Source organism: Zalophus californianus, chromosome 1, assembly GCF_009762305.2.
Source record: "Zalophus californianus isolate mZalCal1 chromosome 1, mZalCal1.pri.v2, whole genome shotgun sequence".
NCBI classification, from domain to species: domain Eukaryota; kingdom Metazoa; phylum Chordata; class Mammalia; order Carnivora; family Otariidae; genus Zalophus; species Zalophus californianus.
The window spans coordinates 128,607,946-128,634,909 of NC_045595.1; the positions used below are offsets into that span (position 1 = coordinate 128,607,946).

The 26,964-nt window shown below is 37.5% G+C and overlaps 1 protein-coding gene across 11 annotated transcripts in view; it reads right to left on the reverse strand.

Annotated features, from left to right (window-relative positions):
• TBL1XR1 (TBL1X receptor 1) overlaps window positions 1-26,964 on the reverse strand; it is a 173,800-nt gene that overhangs the window by 57,265 nt on the left and 89,571 nt on the right. The window contains exon 4 of one of the 11 annotated variants that reach the window (XM_027583733.2): window positions 5,181-5,263. The exons of 9 other annotated variants lie outside the window; for them this stretch is intronic. The gene's annotated coding sequence lies outside the window, so the exon portion shown is untranslated. Of the gene's footprint in view, window positions 1-4,999; window positions 5,020-5,180; window positions 5,264-26,964 lie in introns of those variants that run through there. One more of the 11 variants, XM_027583734.2, reaches the window with a different exon arrangement.

Consider the following 26,964-nt stretch of genomic DNA (forward strand, 5'->3'; position numbering starts at 1 on the left):
TTACACCAGAATTTCTGGAGGTGGGAGCAAGATGGTAAGTATTTTTTAAAGATTCTCAGGTAAAGACAATTCACAGCAAAGTTTGGGAACCTCTTGTTTACCCAAATGAAAGCATTCTAATAATCTGCAAAATATGGTAACTTAGAGAAACAGCTCTCCAGATCACAAAGTACTTCTCAAAATCCTTATGTCCCTAGTTTCCTAGAGCTGCCAGAACAAAGCACCACAAACTTGGGTGCCTTAAAACAGAAAAGTATTGTCTCATTTCTGGAGGCTAAAGTCGGAAGTCAAGATGTCGGCAGGGCCTCGCTCCCACCAAAGCCTCTAGGGGCGTGGATCCTTCCTCGCCTCCTCCAGCTTCTGGTACCTCCAGGCGTTCCTTGGTCTGTGGCAACAGAAAGCCGGTCTCTGCCTCCATCTCCACAAGGCCGTCCTCCCTCTGCGTCTGTGTCTTCACGTGGCGTTTTCCACTGCGTGTGTGTCCGTGTCCAAATTTCCTTCTCATAAGGACACCAGTCACACTGGAATGGGGCCTACCCTTATGACCTTATCTTAATTACATCTGCAAAGACCTTATTTCCAAAGAAGATCACAGTCACAGGTACCAAGGGTTACGATTTCAACCTATTTTGGGGGGAACATATCAATCCTTAACACCTAACTTTTTAAAACTCTCCGAACTAATCAACTAGAAAACTTACTGCTCCATGACTTAATGTCCAATTCCAGCTTCGAGAGAACAAACTCAAGTATGCTACACCTTTTCGAGCTTAAAAGGACAACAGATGTGAAGGTAACTCTGAACAGAGGATCCATCTTCTTGTACCCCGTCAGCAGCGAGACTACTCCATTAGTAAACAATAAAGATTACAAAAATAAACGACCCTCAAGCTAGTGTCTTCTTGCCCTGGCTGCCAAACTTGTTTCAAGACACCGTTTCAACAAAGTCCAAAATTTTTTAGTCTGGCAATAAATTCCCTTCCAGTACAGCAACCTACAGTTGCAGCTTCTATTCCTTCCCACACTCTTACAATCAAGCCTGACTGCACTGTGAAACTTTTCACTGTATTAGCTGTCAATATTGCAATTTACAAGGAAAAAAATACATATATTTGGTCATTCAGATGACCAAAAATGTGTATTTCTCATACATATTTGGTTTTAGCCCCAGTTTCCTGACTCAGAGTTCCCAAAATCCTTGGAACTTCACTAGCGGCAAAGGTGTCTCTCGGTATGTTGACGAGGTGACTTTGGGACCACACCTAAGGATGGGGACTGGCTGTCAGGAGAACCAACCCTGTGTTTAGAGTGTTGGGACTTTTCAGTTCCATACCCTCCCAGTTCTGGGGAAGGGAGAGGGCCTGGAGCTTGAATCAGTCACCAATGATTTGATCATGTCTGTGTAATGAAGCCTCCATAAGAACCTAAAAGGACAGGGATCAGAGAGCTTACAGGATGGTAAACACGAGGAGACTGGGGGGAGAGTGGCATACCTGGAGAGCACATGGAAGTGCCACGCCCTTTCCCTTCATGCTGCCCTGATGCATCTCTTCCATCTGACTGTTCCCGAGTTACAACCTTTCATAATAAACTAGTGATCTAGTATGTAAAATGTCTGGAGTTCTATGAGCTGCTCTAGCAAATTAACTGACCCCAAAGAGGAGGCCATGGGAAGCTCTGATTTATAGCTAGTTGGTCAGAAGCACAGGTAATAAGCTGGGCTTGTAACTGGCATCCTGAGGGGTCAGGAAGACTGGACCCATAACCTGTGGCATCTGACACTATCTCTGGCGGACTGTCAAAACTGAGCTGAATTCTCAGATACCAGTATGGTCACTGAGGATTGTTTATTTGTGGGAAGGGAAACACCACCTCGCATTAAAAACTGAGTCTCAGAATATCAACAAAAGTACCACAAACTTGGTGGCTTACAACAAAATTTACTGCCTCATAGTTCTGGAAGTCAGAGGTGCAAGATCAAGGCTTTGGCAGGGCAATTCTCCTGAACGTGCTAAGGAAGGATCTGTTCCAGGCCTTCCTCCTAGCTTCCTTGGTTTATGGATGCATTACTCTAGCCACCTCACCATGTCTCCCTAGGACTCTTCACACTGTTTTCCCTCTGTGTCTGTGTCCAAATTTCATTTTTATAAGGATACCAGTCATACTGGATTAGAGCCTACCCTAATGACCTCACTTTAACGTAATTATTTCTGTAAAGACCCTATTTCCAAGTAAGTTTATATTCTGAGGTACTGGGAGTTTCGACTTCAGCATATGAATTGTGGATGATATAATTCAACCTGTTAACAATCATCAAGCTGAGAAAGCCCAGGATTAGTAAATATGAATGCCATCATTTTACCCCTTCAAAAGTGTAGATGGTAGATGTAGATAAAGGTTAACAAAAGCCTTTTCTCCCTGACATTCAGTTATCTCCTCAGCATGCCTGTCAGATAGATAATCCCTTTAAAACAGAATTCAAAACAATACTAATTATGGTGACTAGAAAGGCATCAACATACAGGGATCAATTTAAGTGACTTTATGTGGGCGAACGTATTACTGTTGAGAATTCAAATCACTTCACTTTTCCTACAATTGAGTTATTCATCCCCACGCCAACAACTGGACCGTGGCCATGTGACATGCCTTGGCCAATGGAAATTGAGCAGACGTGGTACATACCACATCCAATCACAATTCTAAAAGGTATTATAAGTGTATTGTCAGGTCTCTTGCTCTTTTCTCCTGCCACAAGAATGAGCATGTCCTATATACTGGGCCTGCTCTAAGAGCCTGGATCACCAAGTGAGAAGACACAGAACAAAGGCACAGCCAACCAACATTATCTACTTTTAAGATACACAGAAAATGAATACTTTTTAGAACGAGTGAAGTTATTTGTAGTCATAAAGAAAACTAATATACTTTAAAGCAATATTTTGACTGCACATAATCCCTAGGGACAAAAAAGAATGACAAAGAAATTTTTTTTTTAAAGATTTATTTATTTTATTTGAGAGAGAATGAGAGAGAGGGAGAGCATGAGAGGGGGGAGGGTCAGAGGGAAAAGCAGACTCCCCGCTGAGCAGGGAGCCCGATGCGGGACTCGATCCCAGGACTCCAGGATCATGACCTAAGCTGAAGGCAATCGCTTAACCAACTGAGCCACCCAGGCGCCCCGACAAAGAAACTTTAAACTCTTTTAGTCTTCAAAATTTTCAGAAAGAAAAAATATATACAAATAGAGAAGCAGTAAAAATTATTTTTTTTCTCGGGGCGCCTGGGTGGCTCAGTTGGTTAAGCGACTGCCTTCGGCTCAGGTCATGATCCTGGAGTCCCGGGATCGAGTCCCGCATCGGGCTCCCTGCTCAGCGGGGAGTCTGCTTCTCCCTCTGACCCTCTTCCCTCTCGTGCTCTCTGTCTCTCATTCTCTCTCTCTCAAATAAATAAATAAACTCTTAAAAAAAAAAAAAAAAAAAATTATTTTTTTTCTCTTCACAATGTAGTGCTATAGAAGATGGCTACATCTGCAGGATGTAGAGCAATATTGCTAGGGAGGTAAGAAGTGAGAAACTCAATGTGTCACATTGTGCTACAGAACAATTTGTCTTGATGGCAAATATGTTTTGACCATTTTACTGTTATTATGAAACTCGTATTAGATGGAACTGAATACAAATAATTTTAATGTTTATAATACTCTGGTATATTTTCAGTAAAATTCACGCAATACAATCAAGCTTTAAAACCCTATAATTATACACATGAATTAAAATATAACTAGGAACTTGTGATTTGTTTTTCTCTTACTGAAAATATACACATCCTAGGCCTCAAACCACCTACAAGCAGTTAATGGCAACCTCGTATTAAAAGCACTCTATACTTGGATTATAGTCTCTAAATAAACACTGTCCACTAAAAGGAGTCAGAACTCCCTACAAGAATAGCCAATTTCAGGGCTAAAGCAGGAAGCCTGGAACATCTTGTAATGCAACAAAGCAAGGAGACTACCAAAGACCACTCCTGTCATGTCGAAAGGAGACAGAAATAAAGTGAATTAAAATACCTCAAAGAGATTATAAAAATTAAAAATAAAATCCACATCACTGGTCACCTTGAGAGGTTACTAGAGTACCACCAATTCAGTATTCTGAAAATTGATAACTAAAACATTCAGGCACATACTCTGCCTTTCTTGCGCAAGTTCTATTTCATAGTATCACAATACTTGATTAGGAACAATCATTTACAGAATTCCAGACAATCAATGCAAAAACAATGATATAATTAGGAAATAATCTTTTCTATCCCTAAGAAAAGAATGAACCTAAGCAATGATTATGAAAGGTGCTGAGCCCACTAGGGAAATATCTGATGTGCAACTGTGTAATGGGTGGATGAGGCTAACAACAACTGAATCAACTAATCAATATCACCATCACTGAAAGTGACACAACCAGATGGTTTATGCCTCATGTGGTATCATGCAAATGGAAGAAAAAAGACTTCATGATCAAAACACTCAAAGTGAATTTAATCAGGTTTCCAACTACCACTTTACAGAAATACCGGACAACAGTAAAATACGTTAGTAATACAAGGATGCAGAGCCAAATTCAGCATATAGAAAATTCGACAAGACAAATGAATGGCTTTCTCATACCAGTATGTGGAAGGGGCTTAAATTTAGCCAACCAAAAGCAGTATGTAGACCTTATTTGGATTCTGACTAAAACCAACCATCTGAAAAGGTCATTTGGGAGACAAAAGAAAATTTTTTTTAAAGATTTATTTATTTGACAAAGAGACACAGCGAAAGAGGGAACACAAGCAGAGGGAGTGGGAAAGGGAAAGGCAGGCTTCCTGCTGAGCAGGGAGCCTGATGCAGGGCTGGAGCCCAGGACCCTGGGATCATGACCTGAGCCAAAGGTAGACGCTTAATGATTGAGCCACCCAGGCGCCCCAACAAAAGAAAAAATTTAATTCCCTTTACCTCTTCCAGTTTCTCATAAGGCTTGTATCTTTTGTGGACCACGGTACATGAAGTGTAACCTCTTCTGTATCTTAATGGGAAGGGTAGGGGCAACTGTAACCATGAGGGCAGTAAGTGTAAGACAATATAATGACTGTTATTTCATACTCCACATGTATCCCAGTACTCTTCTAATCCTTACTTTGTTTAAAGATTAAGATCCTCATTTGAATATAAAATCGTGGGCTTGACTCTGTTCTGGAAAGTAGCTTCAGAGAAGATGACCTGGAGTTCATTGAGACATAATCAAGGGTTTTCATCAGAAATATATATACCATTTAACATCAAACTGCTGATCAATTTAGTGTTTCTCAAGTACAGGTATTAAATAGCCTTCTTCCTTCAACATAACACAAATGTATACTATTACTCAAATAAGTAGTTTTTTTTTTTAATTTTATTATGTTAATCACCATACATGTTAGTTTTTGATGTAGGATTCCACGATTCATTGTTTGAGTATAACACTCAGTGCTCCATTCAATACGTGCCCTCTTTAATACCCATCACCAGGCTAACCCATCCCCCCACCCCCTCCCCTCTAGAACCCTCAGTTTGTTTCTCTCATGGTTCGCCTCCCCCTCCGATTCCCCCCCTTCATTTTTCCCTTCCTACTATCTTTTTTTTTTTAAACATATGTGTTATTTGTTTCAGAGGTACAGGTATGTTGATTCATCAGTCCTACACAATTCACAGAACTCACCATAGCACATAACCTCCCCAGTGTCTATCACCCAGCCACCCCATCCCTCCCACCCTACACCACTCCAGCAACCCTGTTTGTTTCCTGAGGTTAGGAATTCCTCGTATCAGTGAGATCATATGATACATGTCTTTCTCTGACTGACTTATTTCGCTCAGCATAATACCCTCTAGTTCCATCCATGTTGTTGCTAATGGTAAGATTTCATTCCCTTTAATGGCTTGCATAATATTCCATTGTGTGTGTGTGTGTATGTATATATACCACTTCTTCAACCATTCATCTGTCGATGGATATCTTGGCTCTTTCCATAGTTCGCCAACATCTGTCGTTTCCTGACTTGTTAATTTTAGCCATTCTGACTGGTGTGAGGTGGTATCTCACTGAGGTTTTGATTTGGATTTCCCTGATGTCGAGCGAAGTTGAGCACTTTTTCATGTGTCTGTTGGCCATTTGGATGTCTTCTTTGGAAAAATGTCTGTTCATGTCTTCTGCCCATTTCTTGATTGGATTATTTGTTCTTTGGGTGTTGAGTTTGATAAGTTCTTTATAGATTTTGGATACTAGCCCTTTATCTGATATGTCATTTGCAAATATCTTCTCCCATTCTGTCAGTTGTCTTTTGGTTTTGTGGACTGCTTCTTTTGCTGGGCAAAAGCTTTCTTTCTTGATGAAGTCCCAATAGTTCATTTTTGCCCTTGCTTCCCCTGCCTTTGGCAATGTTTCTAGGAAGAAGTTGCTGTGGCTGAGGTCAAAGAAGTTGCTACTTGTGTTCTCCTCTAGGATTTTGATGGATTCCTTTCTCACATTTGGGTCTTTCATCCATTTTGAGTCTATTTTTGTGTGTGATGCAAGGAAATGGTCCAGTTTTGTTCTTCTGCATGTGGCTGTCCAATTTTCCCAACACCATTTGTTGAAGAGACTGCCCTTTTCCCCTTGGACATTCTTTCCTGCTTTGTCAAAGATTAGTTGACCATAGAGTTGAGGGTCCATTTTTGGGCTCTCTGTTCTGTTCCATTGATCTATGTGTCTGTTTTTGTGCCAGTACCATACTGTCTTGATGATGACAGCTTTGTAATAGAGCTGGAAGTCCGGAATTGTGATGCCACCAGCTTTGCTTTTCTTTTTCAACATTCCTCTGGCTATTCGGGGTCTTTTCTGGTTCCATAAGCATTTTAGGATTATTTGTTCCATTCCTTTGAAAAAAGTGGATGGTATTTTGATAGGGATTGCGTTGAATGTGTAGATCGCTCTAGGTAGCATTGACTTCTTAACAATATTTGTTCTTCCAATCCATGAGAATGGAATGTTTTTCCATTTCTTTGTGTCTTCCTCAATTTCTTTCATGAGTACTTTATAGTTCTCTGAGTATAGAATCGTTGCCTCTTTGGTTAGATTTATTCCTAGGTACCTTATGGTTTTGGGTGCAATTGTAAATGGGATCGACTCCTTAATTTCTCTTTCTTCTGTCTTGGTGGTGTATAGAAATGCAATTGATTTCTGTGCATTGATTTTATATCCTGCCACTTTACTGAATTCCTATATGAGTTCTAGCAGTTTTGGGGTGGAGTCTTTTGGGTTTTCCACATAAAGTATCATATCATCTGCAAACAGTGAGAGTTTGACTTCTTCTTTGCCGATTCGGATGCCTTTTATTTCTTTTTGTTGTCTGATTGCTGTGGACTTCTAGTACACTATGCTGAATAGCACTGGTGATAGTGGACAACCCTGCTGCGTTCCTGACCTTAGGGGAAAAGCTCTCGGTTTTTCCCCATTGAGAATGGTATTTGCTGTGGGTTTTTCATAGATGGCTTTTATGATATTGAGGTATGTACCCTCTATTCCTATACTCTGAGGAGTTTGATCAAGAAAAGATGCTGTACTTTGTCAAATGCTTTTTCTGCATCTATTGAGAGGATCATATGGTTCTTGTTCTTTTATTAATGTACTGTATCACATTGATTGATTTGCGGATGTTGAACCAACCCCGCAGCCCAGGAATAAATCCCACTCGGTCATGGTGAATAATCCTTTTAATGTACTGTTGGATCCTACTGGCTAGTATTTTGGTGAGAATTTTTGCATCCACGTTCATCAAGGATATTGGTCTGTAATTCTCCTTTCTGGTACCCGTTGAGACTGATTTGTGACCTAGGATGTGAACTATTCTGGAGAATGTTCCATGTGCACTAGAGAAGAATGTGTATGCTGTTGCTTTGGGATAGGATGTTCTGAATACGTCCGTGAAGTCCATTTGGTCCAGTGTGTCATTTAAAGTCTCTATTTCCTTGTTGATCTTTTGCTAAGATGATCTGTCCATTTCAGGGAGGTGGGTGTTAAAGTCTCCTACTATTATTGTATTGTTGTCTATGTGTTTCTTTGCTTTTGTTATTAATTGGCTTATATAATTGGCTGCTCCCACGTTAGGGGCATAGATATTTACAATTGTTAGATCTTCTTGTTGGATAGACCCTTTAAGTAGGATATAGTGCCCTTCCTCATCTCTTATTATAGTCTTTGGTTTAAAATCTATTTTGTCTGATACAAGGATTGCCACCCCAGCTTTCTTTTGATGTCCATTAGCATGGTAAATGGTTTTCCACCCCCTCATTTTCAATCTGGAGGTGTCTTTGCATCTAAAATGAGTCTCTTGCAGACAGCATATCAATGGGTCTTGTTTTTTAATCCAATCTGATACCCTGTGTCTTTTGATTGGGGTATTTAGCCCATTCACATTCAGGGTAACTACTGAAAGATACGAATTTAGTGCCATTGTATTGCCTGTAAGGTGACTGTTACTGTATATTGTCTGTGTTCCTTTCGGGTCTATGTTACTTTTAGGCTCTCTCTTTGCTTAGAAGACCCCCTTTCAGTATTTCTTGTAGGGCTGTTTTCATAACACAAATACATACTATGTGCTCAAATAAGTAGTTTTAAAGAAACAAAATTCTAAGGCCGTGCAAGGAGAGTGAGTGTTCTTCTTCTCTGCTCTCAATCTCACCTGTTTCTTGGAAAGGGAAAGCATTTAGAGAGAAAAGAGGAAAGCATCTACACCCGTAGACAGCAACTTCAGAATCAGTTTGAATTACTCCAAAAATATTAAGAAATAAGTAGTAAAGCTTTCTTATTAGAACAGCAAAACCCCTTGATTAGCACATGGTAATCAGATATTTAACCTTTGTTTTTTAATCTCAATTATGTAACTAACACCCCCCCCCCAAAACACACGGTTTTCTTGCACAGTTCTCTAAAACAAAGAAAGAAAAAAGAAATATTCTTTCAAAAATATATGAAGTTCTGCTTGGGCCACTGATCTCAAGAACATCTGACTTCAATTAAAATAGCTAATGTTATAGTAAGAGTTACTGTTATAATAAGAATGTTATAGTGAAAATGAATACATATTAAATTAGAACCAATAAGCATTTGAATCACTGTTGTACAAGTGAAACTAATGTAACAATGTGTGCCAACTATACAATTAAAAAAAAAAAGAAAAAAGAGTTTGAATTGAGTAATATACATATTTTTAAGGCTAAAACTGTTCCCACAAGTCACACCTATTTTCACTCTACTACAAGGTGTCCCGGCATTTTATAGGTGCTCTACTTACCTAAAAGCTCAAAATGTAAATTACAGTAAGTACACAAATCAGGAGGAAAGTAGTATTTTGGGGGGTCTGCTGATATAAAATTAACTGCTAACTGATATAACCTATAAGGAATCGCAGGCTTTAGAGCTGAATGGAACAAGAGAATTTTTCCCTTCCCAGGGAAAATTGTAGGTTGCCCAGATTAATGAAAATATCAAAGCAATTACATGTAAATAATTAGTCTTCTTAAAAAAAAACTGACTTAAAAGACTGAAAGGGATGGCTATAGCACTAGGTATGAACATTATGGAAAACTGAACCCACTGCAATAGTGCACGTGCAGACACATGAATACAAAGCATCTACTATCATTTGCAAAACTTTATAGAGATTTGAATTAGGAGAGGAACAGCAAGAAGTTGAAACAAAGACCTCCACCTGTCTAGTCTGTGTCTGGTTACCTGATCAGATGTCACTGGATTATCTTATAAAAAATTTTAATCTATTCATGGCCAGCAGGTAGGAGTATGAAATTATTTCCCTTTCATCTGGTTCTGTGTTTTGAAAAAAGCATTCTGCGCTGAAACTCAAGACTGCTAGAAACTAAGAAACTAAAAGAAGGTTCCTTTTTTCCATTTATGTAGTGGAAATGGGTTCACCTTTGTCTTGTCCTTGCTATGTTATTAGTGGTAAAGGAAACTGAGGGCAATACTTAAAAGTAGTCAGAGATAACAGCAACAAATGAGACCATTCATTTCAACATTGTTTTTTGTTGATATAGATCACTACTCTAAAGAAAAAATAAACACTGGATCATACAATGTGTGGTACAGGTGAGATTTTTCAAACACTGGTGACTCAACAAATACTCTGTGAATGACAACTTATGCTCATTAAAAAAAAAAGGAAGCTACCTGACAGCAGATACTTGATCCTTGTTATTCACTAGTATACTTGTGCCTGGAATATAGCCCGAATCACAAAGGGCACTCAAGTATTACCTGTTGCGAACAGTGAATAAAAGCTTTCTTTCGACTAGTCAGTAGTGTTTTAAAAGATGAGAAAGATAATCTTCAATGACATTCAATGTTCCTTCTCATCCATTCCTAATTTAACCTCCATTACCTGCACAATGTTGATAACTTTATCTCCATTTCGTTTTGGCCAAACCCTGAATATGAAAAAAGAAAAAGGCCCACCACACTCATTTCTAGCCAAGTCCTTGCTTATTAAGGTGTATCAAATTCACCTGTGGCAGCTTTTTCAAAGTAATGTCATAAACTTCATGACAACCCTGAAGAGTCTTAAGTTTCAGCAAGTCAGAGGTACAGCCCAGGCATGTATATTTTAACAACTTTCTCAGGTCATGTAAACCATGACTTGTGCATCATGGCACAAAATTCAAAAACTTCGCTATCTTTGAATCTTGTAACACACACACACACACACACACACACACACCTCTCTTTTACCGTAAACTCCTTAAATCTTTGATCTAATCAGTTTCTAATCAAACAGGTTTTCATGGTCATCTCAAATTACTCATACTTCTCAGTACCCTTCAATCTGTCATCATACCTCCTGACCATATCGATTTTCCCTCCATTTTGATGCAAATCTACTGATCTGACACTTCAACAACAAATGCTCTAATCCTGACATTCAGCTCAAATAGTCTTGCTAATTCCCACTCAAGCCCTGTAAACCCCAAACCATAATGGTATCTAACATCATTTTGCCCCGCTGAGCCATTTGGCAATCATTTTATTATGTCTTTAACTTCCTTATCAAATTTTCCATCATGGATTTAAAAAAACTTTAACTTCCCTCAAAGAACCCATCTCACCAAAAGCCCTTCAATCTCAGGTGACTTCACTTCTTTGGTAGAAGTTATTAGTACTTCTTTGACTTTTTGTTCACTTCAAAATCCTTATTTTTATTTATTCTATTCTTTTGTGCTGACTTTCTGAAGAAGTAAGAAAAAAAACATACAAAAGAGAAAAAAACTGTACCATAGAATCTGTTGGGTCTTCTATGATATACTACCATATAATTAGCAAAATTACTAGCCTTTCTTTAGGGAATTTAATACAGAGTCTAACAAAAACAATAGCTTTTCTCTGGTTCAATAATAAGCACCTTTAAATACAGACAAGAAAGTAAATATTCCATTTACAAAAGCAAAAAAAACTATCAAATATTTACTAAATTTATATGACTAAACGTAGTATTCTATTGAAAGACACAAAGATCTGAGCAAAGGAAAAGAATGGATTGGTATTGTACTTGTGTTGCAACATGTGACTATCCACCTGAAAGGAAATGAAAATGGGCACACGTGTTTTACAACAGACAAAATAAATTCCAGATAGATTTAATACTTGGATATCTTAAGTAAATGCGTGTGTGCATGTACCTATGCACACATACTTCACATATACATCTTAACAAAACACTGAGGCTACATGTCTAATCCTTTTAACCAAGACTAGAAACTCAAAAACTATACAAGAAAAGATAGTTGTATCTGAGTACATAAAAATTTGCTAGTTTATCAAGGAAATACATATCAAAGTGACAAGGAGTAAAATTGCACTCACTACAATTGGTAAATATTTAAAAGATCTAGAATGTCTATTTCAGACAGAAATGTGGAGAAAGGTTATCCCCCTATATTTCAAGTGGAAGATGTGAAAAAGCCTTTTGAAAAACAATCTGTCAACCTCTATTACAAGTAAGATTAGACTGAATCGTAAGAATTTGATATTTTCTGTTGTTAAAATGGTCAGTCAACAAATACACACACCCTACAACCTAGAGAAATAAAACGTAAGTTCCTAAAGATATTTATTTTAGGAACACTGTTTAGTGGAAAAAAAGGAAAAACAAAGAAATAAAGTAAATGTTCATTAAAAGAGGAGTACCAAAATAAGATTGGAGTATATTCATAATATTCATGTATTACACAATCATTAAAAATAATAAACTGTTGGGGGGACAAAAGGAAAGAGTTTCATCTTATGTACAAAATGTAAATAATCACATTTACACATTTAAGTATAATGTATAAAAGAAAAATATCTGTAAAATTATTTTTGTTATTGTTAAAGTTCTACTTCTGACCTTTTGAACTTAAAACACTTTATTATTAATCACCGCCAAATCCAATGGGTTTTCATACTCCTTAATCTCCACTCCTGACCATTTTTCAGCATTTAAGAAGAAAATCAGAACAGTCTTTGAACTTCTAACACTTGGCTTCCTGACTCTGTCTGCCCTCTCTCCTCTCTCGAACTGATTTTTCTTCCTGCCCTAACATATGTATAGCTGACTTCTTTTTAGCCTTCTGGTATTCTGTCTTCTGTCCCAACTAATGATCCCCAACACTCTCAAGAATGAGAAAACCACCATCTTTCCTATTATGTGCCACTCCACACATCCCGATCTTTCCTACTCAAGGAATCCAATTCCAGCTGAGTGACGCACATATCTATTTCTATGCGTTTTTGGAATCTCATAATTCAGTATTACCTGAGGCAACTTATGTCCTATACTCCCAAATTTGTTTCTCCTCTTGCCCATAACTATCACTGATTCTACCATTCACCACACATGAAACTTGATTCTACCATTCGCCACACTTGAAACTTTAGTATCATGCTGGATTAACTTCCCATCTCAGCTCTTACCTGCAACTTTAGCGAGTCTATCTCCTATTACCTGTCCAGCACCACTTTCAGCAATGCCTTTCTTTCTACAGTACCTGCCACCTGTATTACTACATTAGCCTCAGAGTCTCCTAGGTCTCTTCCTATTATTTTCTGACACCAAGGCATAAAACATAACTGATTATATCATATATATTTACTGCTACTTAATAACTTCCACATTTCACTCCAAAGGGATTAGCCAGGCACTGAAGTTTCCCATTCTATGATCTCAAAGTATCTAGCCATACAATATCTTTTATTCTTTAAATTTTTTATTATGTTAATCACCATACATTACATCATTAAATTTTGATGTAGTGGTCCATGATTCATTTTGTGCATAACACCCAGTGGTCCACGCAGAGCGTACCCTCTTTAATACCCATCACCAGGCTAACCCATCCCCCAACCTCCCTCCCCTCTAGAACCCTCAGTTTGTTTTTCAGAGTCCATCGTCTCTCATGGTTTGTCTCCCCCTCCGATTTCCCCCTCTTCATTCTTCCCCTCCTATCTTTTTTTTCTTAACATATATTGCATTGTTTCAGAGGTACAGGTCTGTGATTCATCAGTCTTGCACAATTCACAGTGCTCACCATAGCACATATCCTCTCCAATGTCTATCACTCAGCCACCCCATCCCTTCCACCCCACCCCCACTCCAGCAACCCTCAGTTTGTTTCCTGAGATTAAGAATTCCTCATATCAGTGAGGTCACATGATACATGTCTTTCTCTGATTGACTTATTTCACTCAGCATAACACCCTCCAGTTCCACCCACGCCATTGCAAATGGCAAGATCTCATTCCTTTTGATAGCTGCATAATATTCCATTGTGTGTGTATACACACACACACACACACACACACACACACACACACACACACACCACATCTTCTTTATCCATTCATCTGTCGATGGACATCTTGGCTCTTTCCACAGTTTTAGCCATACAGTATCTTTTGAATCTAGTCTACCCATCAGGTACATATATTTCAGGTCTATCATTCTAAAACCCCTGCTTTTTATTTAGCTCTTTGTTCCAAATATAAGTGCTGAAATTCTTCTATTCTTCAAATGTCATCTCCTTATGAAGCCTATTCAAATACCAACATCACAGTTGGGTTTTTTGTTTGTTTTTTTTTTTCTCTTCTGAAAACTGGGCAGTAGCAAAAGATTATCAGACTAGAAATCAGAATGTTGATGGCTTCTTTCAAATGCTACTGCTTTTGACATCTGGACATTAAATCAAGCTCCTGAGGCCCAGTTTCTTGTTCTGTAATACAGAAATAAAATTAACCTACACACCTCACAGGTAGGTAGGAACGTATGGAAGACCATTATAATTTAAGTGCTAATGCTGTCGTCATATCACCTCTTATGTATACTTGTTTTTAATATTTAAAAGACAGTCTACACTTTACATCTAGCACCAAGCACACAGTAGCTATTCAAATGTATTTAAAAAAACTTCATGTCATAAAATATAGCATTCCCATTCCAGCATGAGAAATATAATCCACGCACAATTTATATATACTTACACACTGATTAAAAAAAAAAATCAACAACCCTTCTTCCCACACATAGGTTTTCAAGAAAACTATTGTCACGTGACATTTCTGGACCTCTGATTTAGTCCACCTGAAACCCAATTAGTTATCTGGCAGGTGGGTAGGGACCCTTTAAAATGGCTGATTAACTAAATAGTCGAAGAACTCCAAAAACTTTACAATATGTAATATGTAAGTGATACAAAGTATCAGGTGACTGTGATGGTGGTATGCTGTCCAATCCAACAAATTTATCCAGCATTCATAGTTGAGCATTAGTGTTTTAGTTTACCTTAAAATTGTAAATGTTGACATCATGGTTATTTCGGTGACATAAGACAAGAGATTAAAAAAATGAATATACAAGAAAAACATTTTAATTTTCATTAAGCTGAAAGATTTTGTTTTTTCCTACTCTTTCACAAAAGCAAAATTAATGATGGACAATGTTCATAAAAATTCAAAATAAAATGGAAAGGGGAGTAGAAATGACCCATTGGTCCTATAGAAACCTATAAATAATATACTATGAGAACCTGAAAGTCCTTTAGTTACCCCTGAAAACCATGTTATCTTAGAGCATGTAATATCTTACACGAGAGAACAAGAAAACTACCTAAAATTAGTAGGGTCTTATCTGAAGGACACAAGAACCAATGTGAACAAGCACTCACTAGCCAAAAATGGGAGAATCTGAACATCAATACAAAAAATAACTCAAAAGTCTAAAACACAAATATGCTTATTTAAATCCATGAGTTCACAGGATAAGCCACTGTTAACACAATTATGTCACACCACTGGCTAATATTTCTTGGCATTTTATTATTTCACCAAAAAACTGCTCTCCTATCCAGTACCACATCTGCTCTTAGACATCATATCCACACTCTTGTACATACCTGCAATTCATTTTTTTTTTTAAATCTAAATTTAAAACTCTACAAAACCATCCGGTCCTATACTTTACCCTACTGCTGCTACAGCAGGCTTCAGCCTTCCTAAAAGTCTGACTCTTTTAAAAAATAATGGCTGAATGCCAAGAACAAGCAGCACCAAAATAAAGTCACAAGCAACTGGGCTATATTATGGCTTAAGATAGGTATGGGTAAAAAAGGAGAGAATGAGTTAGACAGGAATGATGAACAGCAGTCGATGAGTAGCAAATCACTTTGTGTGTTCATTTAAAAAAAAAAAAAAAAAAAGCTCACCCTGTATGTGATGTTGCTGAGTTCCATAAACAAACATCAGGCAGCATGATGTAATAGAAAGAGTCCTGGACTGAGTGAGGGGACCTCTGTTCTAGTCCAAGGCCTCAGTTCCTCATCTGTAAAATGAGGGTGCTGAATTAGATATCTGAGAGGGCTCCTCTAGTTTTAACATTGAGGGAATCTATGGACAAATTCAGGAAGAAGCAATAAAATGTAGGACTTTTGTTAACAGTGAAGTTTAACTGTTAACATTGGAAACAGTGGGTGGGAACAGAGATGAAAACAATGTTCATAAAATTTTGAACTTCAAAGAGCAATTACTTTATAATTTTTAACTGCTAAAAAGGTTTTTACAATATACCAGCCTTAGTAGCATTATGAGATTAGTAATGAGGGACCAAATTATGACCTGAAAAATCCTATTCACCTTTGGCCAGCCAGACTGCCCAAGTAAATCTAGAAAATACTGCAGAAACACCTTTGGGCTAACATTACATTAAGTGATAAAGTGCCTCACAAGTGTCCCCAATTAAGTAACTGAATAAAAAGTAAAATGACAAGAAAAATGATTAGAGTAAATTAAACATTTAATTTTAATATGCAATAATTATGCTTGTGATATCCTTTTTTGTTAATGAGTATATTTTCCCTATGCATAATAATTTTTTTTTTCTGGTTAGCTCTCAAAATAGAACGTGGCTTCTCCTCCTGACAGAGCTAATTGAAATAATTCTTTTCCCAATGACACTTAGAAACATTTAAAAAGTGTTAAGTTCTCCACACTGAAAGAAATCAAGCTTCTACTAGTAACAATAGAAAGGTTCTGGTGCCTCAAAAAATTGGTGGTTGCCTAACTGCAATTACCTAAATAATGCCTGGTCCGAGTAAATCCTTCAGGGTCTAATAAACTGAATACTACGTTTTAAGTTGCTACATCAGCTGACATTCCACTATTTATTTATCCCTTATGCTGATGCCACAGTTCTTACCTGGCTGACTTAAAACTCCAGGAATGTAAGAACCAATAAACCCCTCTCTACAATCAAAAATCTGTCAAAAATCTACTCTTTTAAAGAACGTAATCTGTATCTTTTAAAGGATGTAAAGATACAATGAAACATTCAGTGAAAACAAAACAAAACAAAAAACACACCTTGTTTTATGCAAATTACCTAAAGTGATTATAAAATAAGTTGGCATACAAGCAATTCCATTAATTATTCATTTGAGCATTTCACCTTGGCAATATATTGCCTAATAAGTTATTCGGAATCACTAATAAAATTCTCTCTGGTTGGTAGAAACAAAGGCAAAAATAAAGTAGTCTTGATGGTAATGAAATCTGTTCTTGGCTAGTCTTAAAATGGTTGTGATATCCATGTACCTTTGAGATAAAATCTGTGAAGCAAAATTTTCCTTTACAATGAATTTATTTTCCATTTTAATTTAGGTATTTTGATTTACAATCCTAATGAGCTGATTAAAATAACCTTACACTTAATGGTAAACAACAGAAATCAGGACGGATATGCAAAGCATACTTTAGGGCTCTATTTTGAGCATGAGCTGTTTTCAGCAATTTTCTCCATCTACCTTACCACCCCCTCCATGACTTTTTCAGAGAAACTTAAACACTTAGCTTATTTACTGACAAGAATACTATTAATGATAAAATACTATATTTTAGCCAGTATAATACAGCTATAAACCAGCTCCTGCAAAAATTCAGAACTACTGTCTTGGGTAAATATTCTCCTCTAGGAAGGGTTGACACCAAGATCAGCAGCAGCTAAAGGAAAATTTGAAATTTAAATAACTAGTTGGTATGTTGCATGAAGCCCACTGATTATTCCTAACTAAATTTCAATTTGTAGAACAGAAACACATTTGTAATTCTTTCCACCACTTATAGAAGTCATCACATGGTATAATTTGCTCAAAGACCAAAATATCTCATTTAGTTATCAATAATAGAGAATCCTTGGAACAATGTAAATGGCTATACCTGGGTACAATATAGCAGCACAAATGCTTTGAAAAAGTTATATAATACCTAGAAATGGCAATTCTTTTTATTACTGCAATAAAATTGGAGATAAAAAAGACAAAAGACCAAAAATAAGTACAACTCAGACTATTTTGGTTACTAATATGAAGCCATTATAACATCATACAGTTTCATTGAACTTTTTATTTTCTAAAATATATTTAATAACTGCCTGGTTTTGTTGGAAATTCTTGTTTCAGGACGGGGGAAGAAATAACTGCCAATAAAAAAGAAACTGAGTTGATCAAATTAATGGCTAAAAATCTCACATCTCATTATTACAATTTGTAATTAATAATTTGTAATTATTTTAATATTAATGTTTTACTTTTCTCTCATCCTCACCTACTTAAAGTTTATTCTGATATATACATTTTAAATCTCTAGCCTAACAGAATAGATTTCCTAAGGGTAAATAAGGATAGGAAATAAATTAGTATTTTGTAAATGTTATACTTAATATTGGGTATTACATTTTAATGGCATTACACTTGTCTCTCAAAAATATTAGAAAAGAACCACAAAATTCTGGAACAATGATCATTTGCCTTTTAACCCAACAAGTCATTAACATACTATTACCATAAAATACAGATTTTTAGAAACAAATTCTAATTTAATCTGGCTAACAATTCTAGTATAAAAATTATGCAGCTTTCCTCTTTTGATAAATGAATACAACATACTTAAAAAAAATGTGTCCTAAGCCAAAATTCATAAATGACAACTGGTCAATTTAAAAAATGGAAAGAGAAATCTAGTAATTGCCTCTAACAGTATTTTCAAAAACTTGTTCAAAATAAGCAACTCAAGGGATTCCATCTCCCATTAATCACACTTGACTCCAAGCACACTCTAATTACGTATCCATACCCTCAGAATGTATGTATTATAAATGATCATAATGAGCCTTTGCTCTATCACTTTGAAATAATCAAATTATTTGTGTGGGTATGTTTTGTCTTCTCACTTTTATTGTTCATTTTTATTTCTCTTTCTGCATCCTATAAAATTCAGAGCTCAGTGTACAGGCACAAAAAATGCCACTCATAAACCTTTTAAAGTATTTTCAAATTAAAAAAAGTATCAATTTTGATACAACCTATTAACAGGGAACTAATTTAGAAAAATACTACCTACTAGTATTTTTGTTACCTTTTATTGTGAAAATTTTCATACATACAGAAAACATTTTAAAAACTGTACAGGAAGTATTCACATGGCCACCACTAGGATTTAGAATTAACATTTCCTTCTATTTGTCTTACCATTCTCCCAACTGATCTTAACTTCTGAAGCATTTCAAAATGAGCTGCAGGTCCATATACGTTCCCCATATACACTTCAGCTTCTCTGTTACTAATTACAGCGATGTAATTAATACAGTGTTTCAAAGAAAAAATTTACATAAAATACAATGGATAGATATTAGGCTTACCACTCAATGATATACTCAAGTAACCCAAATACCTAACAGGACACAGGGTATTACCATCACCCTAGAAAGTTCTCATATGCCCATTCCCACTTAATCCCTGTCCCCAACACCCATGCAATCCATTTTTCTAAGCCCTGCCAACCACTTGTTTTTTAAACATTAGTTTTGCCTGCCCCAACCCAACACACAACAGGTAAATTTGCCTTTTTTTTTTTTAAAGACTTTATTTATTTGACAGAGAGAGACACAGAGAGAGAGGGAACACAAGCAGAGGGAGTGGGAGAGGGGGAAGCAGGCTTCCCGCCGAGCAAGGAGCCCAATGCGGGGCTCAATCCCAGGACTCTGGGACCATGACCTGAGCCGAAGGCAGACACTTGACTGAGCCACCCAGGTGCCCCAAATTTGCCTGTTTTTAGGACATCATAGAAAAAGAATCATCATTCTGCCCCAGCTTTTTTTTTTTTAAGATTTTATTTATTTATTTATTTATTTGAGAGAGTGAGAATGAGAGAGAGAGAGAGAGCACATGAGAGGGGGGAGGGTCAGAGGGAGAAGCAGACTCCCCACTGAGCAGGGAGCCCGATGCGGAACTCGAGATCCCGGGACTCCAGGGTCATGACCTGAGCCGAAGGCAGTCGCTTAACCAACTGAGCCACCCAGGCGCCCCATTCTGCCCCAGTTTTACAAAAGGCTATGTTCACTCAGCATTCTGTTTCAGAACTTACTCCAAGTTGCTGCAGGTATCAAGACTTTGTTCCTCTCTACTGCTCAGCAGTATTGTGTTGTATGTACAAAACAGTTATCTATTTTCTTGACAGACATCTGAACTGTTTCCAGTGCAGGGGTCAGCCACATATTTGGCAGAGTTTCTACACAGAATCTGGTATTCCACCACTGTGGTTCTTTCTTTTCCGGGATTTCCTCCCTCTTCCTCCTGCTGGACTCCCATCACTCTACAGCAGCTGTGGTATTTCTGAATTTGATCTGATTCCGCAAGCCAGTAGACTGCAAACAAGCCAAGAGGAGCCTGCCTGAAGCAAAACACCAGCAAGAGGAGAAACTCACCCCAGGGCCATTCCCTTTTTTTTTTTTTAAGAAACCACTTCAAGTCCAGTTCCTACTTGTTTGTTTGCTCTACAGTGTCCACATGTTTTTCCACATATTGTCCAGTGACTGTGCTCACACTCCAGGAGGAGCCACTATTTCATTTTTAAAATTATAACTCCCTATTTTTCCACTTCAAAAAAAACTATAATCGACACATCTCTTTGTGGGTTTTTTTTTCCCCCTCCTCAAGAGCTTGACTGATGTAGTCCCTTTCAATCCAAAGAGTCAAGCTAAAGCAAGAAAAGGCCTTTGGAGTGGAAGATGATGAGAGCTGGAGGAGGGAATACTGTAATTCTGTCTAGTCCCAAAGGCATCCCAAGATATGTATGCAGAACACACCCAAAGAAGCCAAGGTTTTGAGAACCTTTGACTTAAGCCACTCTTTGGGTCCCACACTAACCCTGAGGGGTGCATGCAAGGAGGAGGCCCAAAGCAGCACAGCACAGGCTTTGAACACCGAACTGGCACTGGAGGCTGACACTGCCCGTGCCACAGACAAGGAGAACTAAGCACGAAGATCACCTGTTTGAATTACAAAACAAAGCCCACAACATTCATAAGATACAATTCAAAATTATTAAACATACACAGAATCTGGAAAATCTGACCAATTCTCCAAGGCCAGAATGAGATACCAATCTTGAGATTACCCAGATGTGAGAATTATCAAACAAAAACGTTAAGGTAGCTATTTTAATCCATCCTCCACAAGGTAAAGGTATGTACTTGACAGGAAAGACAGAAGCTCTCAGAAGTACAAAGTATAAAAAGAACTAAATGGAAACTACAACTGGGAAAAATCTAGGGAAAAAAGGATTTGACAAGGTAACAAGTACAAAGGAAAGCAAACGCTAATAACTGATTTCCCAAGAAAGAAAATAACACAGATAAGAAAAATACCTAATTATAATAAAAGAAAAATTTCCTGACATTTTTCTTTAGCACTGAACAGTAAACAAAACACAAAACCTAGACTAAAATGCTTTAAGCCTTATTATTCTATCTCCTCCTGAGCTCCTGTGCAAGCTCTCATGATTCATCCCTGAAAAATATTCTGATTCTCTAGAATTTGTATGATACAGAATTTTAAAGAATGCTGGACTACATGAGGCCATCTGGTTCAAGTCTTGGTTCTGTAACTATGACAAATTTGTATGTGAGATGGCATCACTTCTCTGAGCTGTAATTCCTATTTGTAAAATTAGGACCTACTTAGTGAGGACAACTTACTTAGCTTTATGATGAGTCCCGATGTTAGAGAAGGCAGGTAGTTAGGTTCTAACAGGACACCTGGAGACCAGCGGTGAGGAAGTCCAGCCAGCTGTGGGGAACGTTAGAGGCCTGCCGGGCCACACTCCACATGAAGCCTGATCAAACCAGACCGGCCCAAGATGGCGGATGCCACTACGGGAAACCGCCGACCCAATCAGAAGAAAATTCAAGAAACCCTGCATCCCTGCCCCACGTAATGAATAGTCCACCCCCTAGTTAACAATCCTTAATAAAAGGCAGAAACCCAACCCCACCCCAAACCCCACCCCTCCCCGGGGCGTGCAGCCCACTTGCTCCAGTTTCCACCCATCCCAGCTCTCACACCTCCAGAGTGTGTACTTTCACTTTAATCAACTTTTCTTGTTTGTGTCATTTGTTCCCTTTGTTGTGTGTCTGTCCCTGAATTCTTTCTTGTGACAAGAGCCTTTGGTGACACATTAGGAACGGGGTCTGGGTCTCTCCCCCAGTTCACCTGGCAACACCATGATCTAATTTTAGGAATGCTCTGAGTGAGGGTCACTCCTATTTCCCCCGGTCTTAGCATTAGCCAAATTCTTCACTGCTCTGATGACTTGTTTCTGGCAGATAAGGAGAACCTACAGGTCAGGCAGCTATGACTAGCAAGGTCTAGGGCAACACTGTCAACAGATACACAACGTAAGCCACAATGCAAACCACACTATGTAATTCTGAATTTCTAGTAGTCACATGAAAAATTTAAAGAGAAACAGGGGGCAATTATTCTAATAATATATTTTACTTAACCCAATAAAATACGTATGATATATACATATTTAACCCAAATGTGATCATTTCTTGTAACCAATATTTCAAAATCAAAAGTATATTGTCTTCAAAAACTAGTATGCATTTTACATTTACAGCATACCTCAACTATGACTAGTCATATTTCAAGTGCTCAGTATCACACATCACCAGTGGCTACAGTATATACTGCAGGTCTGGATGCAGAGGTGGAAGGGCAAGGGAAGGGGGACACAATGGCAAACAAGGGCCAAGGTGTCTGGATGAGTCACAGAGTACACGTGCGTGCACACGTGCGCGCACACACGCACGCTATAGATTGGTGGTGATAAAAAGGTCTGCCCTACATGGCTGGTAGATCAGAGAAAGTTTGATTTTGAAATAAATTTCCATCTCTACTATAAGTAGAGCCCACTCTAAGGAGAAAAAAAAAAAGTAGATAAATGACTTAACTTATCATTTCAAAATACCTGAATTTAAAGTATTTCTTTTTATGAAAGCTACTGTTTACTTCATCCTATCCACAGCTGTGGGGAAGAAATACCATATAGGGAATATATTAAAAGGCATTATCAAACAAAATACATTTCTCAATTAAATGGTTTTAAAGATTAGTGAAGGAAACACAAAATATACTTCAAAAGTATACAATATTCAAATCAAATATGTTATTGTGACTTAGTTTCTGAAATTTCAGCCAAAATATCAAATCCTTCCTTTGAATGAAAATAACAAAAAACCTTAAGTAAATTTACAAATACTGAAACCTCTGCGTATTTTTAAAACAGATGTAATTTCTTCTGTTTTGAAAGACAGTGTAACAATTTTATTCCTTAATTGTTTCTCATGCAAAATAAAGGACAAGTGATCTTTTTGAGAACCTAGGGTTCCACCCCAGTTTCATCTTGCCATAGTTCCAATCTTCTCAAAGGTGCAGACATTCTCAACTGTGGAAACAAGACCTGGTTCAGAGCAGAGTCTACAATTTATTACCTACGTGATTATAAACAGGAATAATGGATTCCTCATCTATAAAACAGAGATACTAACAAACCCACAGGTTACAAAGACATTTAAATAAGATATTTACTCTCTAACACAGAACATTCACTTCACCTTCCATTTCTGTCTGATTTTAATGTACTTTATCATTTTTCAAAAAACTTTTAAATTAATCAAAATGTCTTTCAGTGTCTCCTACACATTTAAATTATTCCTATGTAATCTGTTCTAAATTCACAAACCCTTATGTTCCTAAGTCATTTTTTAAAAGTACCAGATTATAGGGGTGCCTGGGTGGCTCGGCTGGGTAAGCTTCAGACTCCTGATTTTGGTTCAGGTCATGATCTCAGGGTCATTAGTTCATGCTCCGCATTGGTTCCGCACTGGCGTGGAGGCTGCTTCAGAGTCTCTCTCTCCTGGAGTCTCCCTCTGCCCCTCCCCCACTCTCACTTGCTTAAGAAAAAAAAGTATTAGATTATAATGAACTCAAAATGATCCCATTAAACGTCTGACTGGAAATAAACATCAAATCAGACTGTCCTTTATATAATATAGTGAAATAAAAACTATAGTGTCTTTTTCTTTTTTAAAAAGATCCTCCTTATAGGAGGAAAACAGTAATCACAGGGAAGGAGAGAAAACAGTCATTGTGAACGATCTCTGTTCCAATGAACCAAGGGAAAACAATCAAAAGATATGACTGAAAGCACTGGCTTAAAAGGGCAGAACATGGAGAGGAGAACAAACAGTGCCTACTAAAACCAAAACTTCCTGTCTTTTACATACCAAACTTTACTAAGTTAATTTCTTTTGGGAGCAAAAAATTAAAAGTAACAAAAAAATGCATTACTATGCACTAGAAAGATGCATAGATTAATGAAAGGAAGGAGGAATGGAAAAAAAGAGAGACTCCTCCTAATGGTTTCATTACACCCAAGAAACTTGCAATGGCCTGTAGTTTCAAATTTTATGGCTATATTGCTAATATGAAAGCATGTGGCCCAACCCTTAATGTGTTAGAATCTAGTAAGACTGAATTTAACAAGTCTGGGCAGTTTGAAAAGTTGGAAATAGTTCATAAAAAAAATCAGGGATAGGACACTTTTTAACATTATTCCATCAACCACCCATCCTTCTAACCTTTATGTGGGTTTTAAATTCTTGCTTTCTCCCTATTCTGGGTTCCTTGAGATAAGAAGAGAGCTAGGTTTTGTTTCTGGTTGCATGGTGCCTATATTAAGAGCTTATGGAAGCAACACCAAAATTATGTGAAGCATGAAGGTAAAATTTTAAATAACAAGAGCAACCCACTATAACAAGTTCTACTACAACATTTAATATAAGGCTTAAATCCATGTAAGAATCCAAGCTTTCTTTGACTTTCAGATGATAGATAATCACAATCTTTCAGGTCCCATTTTAGTTATATAAGCCTCACATCACGTAACAATCATCCAGCGGTAAAGATACAGGGGGTCAATTCCAACATTTATGTGCTCTGCTTTTCTGAATTACCTTTTTTTGTTTTTAATAAAAGATAAACCATACATTTTCAAAGAGACAACTGCTCAGACATATACAAAAGCATAAGCCCTTTTGAAAGAAATTGAGCCTGTACGTGTTTTCAGCTTCATCCATTAAGGGGGGGGTGGGGGTGGAGATACCCTAAAGACTTAAGAGTTTTTCAATGCAACCGTTTTACTACTGATTTGAAAATTAGTTCCCCATAGGCATAAATTCCCAACCAAAAGAAAATACTTCACACAATGCCATCTATATGGTAATGCTATTCTTTTTTCACATTTAATTATGCCACTTCAAAATCACAGGACAGTGAAAGATGATAAATAAGGACAATGAACTTTTCTACAATGACAAGAACAAATTTACAGACGATATGACTAAAAAGTAGATAGTAAAGGCCGGGGCGCCTGGGTGGCTCAGTCTTAATTAAGCATCTGCCTTTGGCTCAGGTCATGATCCCAGAGTCCTGGGATTGAGTCCCGCATTGGGCTCCTTGCTCAGCAGGGAGTGTGCGTCTCCCTCTGCCTGCTGCTCCCCCCGACTGTGTGCTCTCTCTCACACACAAGTAAATAAATAAAATCTTTTAAGTAAAAAAAAGTAGATAGTAAAAGGGAACAGATCACTGCTTCTTGGGAGCAACTTCTTGGGATGGTCACAACTCTCTGGGGCCTTATCTTCAATCTAGCAAGTCGTAACTTATATCAGTTCTCTTAGGACAATCAAGTTCTAGGAGAATAGATATTGACAAAATACACTAAACAATGTAAGAATGAGAAGAATGATTTCCTAATTTATACTGAGAAATGTAACTGCAGCCTGGAATATTCACTGATGCAACAGACGCCAGCGGCACCCAGTCCACAACTCCTCACCACTCAACTTTCCTGAGGAAGTAAGCAGCCTCTTTGTACAAACCCCTGAGGGTCATCTCTGGCCAAAGGTTAGGTCAGGGAGGAGTTGCTGAGGAGCTGATGTCCTCCCCACCCCAGAGCATAACTCCACCAATACGGAATGGGAGTTGGTAGACAAATTACTCCAGCTTCATTGCCGCTGGAGTGCAACAACTCAGAGGCATGTTCTAGTCTATCTCCAGAGGTACCCACAGGGTGTGAGCCCCAAATGCCCACAACATGACCCACTCTTTAAGGCATCTGTCCTGCCTCTTTATCTCTTACTTCCCCACCATTCCCCACACCCACAGGAACTTTCTGGGTTCATTTTTCAAGTAAAATAGTTTTATCAAGGGTCTGATTCCATTGAAATCAAATCTAAGACAACTGGTCAGCATGGTTCTTAGTAGGAAAATCTTACTGTTAAGCTAAATTAATTTTAAGAAGTTGTGGGATGACTACAGAATCAGAACAAGAGAAAATAGGAGGTCTGAAGGACTGGTCAAAAGAATTGACAGATTTTCTTGAAAATAAGTATCTTTTGAACAGTTCAAAGAAAAAGATACACAAACAGTTCTAAAACATACAAAATGATGCAAATCAGAACTATAGTGAGATACCATTTCTCATCTATCAGATTAAAAATACACACACACACACCCCCACCCTAAAAGTTCTGACTATACACTGTCTGCAAGTGAGTAAACAGGCAACCGCATACATTGCTGGAAGGAATATAAGATGCCATAATGTTTAAGGGAATTTGGCAAATTGCCTAAAAAAATAACATGGATATTTATGATCACATCTACAACTCCCATTCTTGAAACAGAATGGTACATCCATATAATGGACTATCACACAGCCATGAAAAGGAATGAGGACTGACTATACAGCACTATAAGATGATCTCCAATATAAGTATGTACATGGGTTTGCTTATATTTTTTTAAACTAGCACTATAGATAAAAACCAGTTATCTAGAAGGGGAGTAAGAAAATAAAAATGTATCTTACTTTGAAGTAACATAAACGTTTTATATATAATTACAGAACAAATCTAAATCAAAATATTTAAATTCTAAATACTAAAAATAAAATGAAATAAACAGAC